At 44.6% G+C, this 1,020-nt stretch overlaps 1 non-coding gene across 1 annotated transcript; it reads right to left on the reverse strand.

Annotated features, from left to right (window-relative positions):
* Positions 1–390: 390 nt before the first annotated feature.
* On the reverse strand, positions 391–497 carry LOC120275015. Its single transcript, XR_005541042.1, has one exon. It is a non-coding gene; the product is annotated as a small nucleolar RNA R71 (small nucleolar RNA).
* Positions 498–1,020: the final 523 nt, after the last annotated feature.

The following is a 1,020-nucleotide window of genomic DNA, read 5'->3' on the forward strand; positions in this document are numbered from 1 at the left end:
TGAAAACATGGCAGAACAGAATGAGCAGCAGTGGACATTATCCGATTATGCCAGACCTTCAGGTCACAATCGAGCATTGTGTGTCCCCCGATTACAGCTCAAAACTTCGAGCTGAAGCTGACATTTATCCATATGTTGCAGCAATCCGCACAATTCAATGGTTCTGCCGATGAGGATCCAAACAGTCATATAGGGAACTTTCTCGAGGTGTGTGATATGCTGAAGATAAATGGGGTAACGGATGATGCCATCAAGTTGAGGGCATTCCCATTTTCCTTGAAAGGGAGAGCGAAGCAGTGGCTACACTCATTACCTAGTGCATCAATTACCACATGGGAGGAGATGGTAGAAGCTTTTCTTGGCCGTTATTTCCCTCCTAGAAAATCTACAAAGCTTAGGAATGAGATCTCATTCTTTGTACAATTGGAATTGGAGTCTCTATTTGAGACATGGGAAAGGTTCAAGGAGCTCTTTAGAAAATGGCCACAACACGGATTCCCGGAGTGGATGATTGTTCAGACCTTTTACAATGGTCTAAATACAAGTATAAGGCAACTCTTGGATGTGGCAGCAGGAGATACCTTAGGTAGCAAGACCCCCGGTGAGATCCGTCAATTAATTGAAGAAATGGGGTTAAACTGCTACCAATGGAATGTCAGGGAGAAGAAAAAGACGGTCGGTCTCCATGAGATAGATATAGTGACTTCGTTGGCGGTTCAAGTGGAATCACTGAGTAAGAAGATAGATCTTCTAACTTTGAACAGAGTAGCGGCCATGATTACTTACACTGGGTGTGGTGGAGGACATGCTCCCTCCGATTGCCTGATATCTATTGGTGATGCATCTTCAGTTGAGAACGTCAATTTTGTAGGTAATATCATGAGGACTCAAGGGAACCCATACAGCAACACCTATAATACGGGTTGGAAGAATCATCCCAATTTCTCGTGGAGCAACCAAGGTCCACAAAAGGCCATGGGGCCACCGGATTTCCAACAACAAGGCCCAAATGTGGAAAAC

The sequence above is a fragment of the Dioscorea cayenensis genome, chromosome 13 (assembly GCF_009730915.1).
Source record: "Dioscorea cayenensis subsp. rotundata cultivar TDr96_F1 chromosome 13, TDr96_F1_v2_PseudoChromosome.rev07_lg8_w22 25.fasta, whole genome shotgun sequence".
Lineage (NCBI taxonomy): Eukaryota > Viridiplantae > Streptophyta > Magnoliopsida > Dioscoreales > Dioscoreaceae > Dioscorea > Dioscorea cayenensis.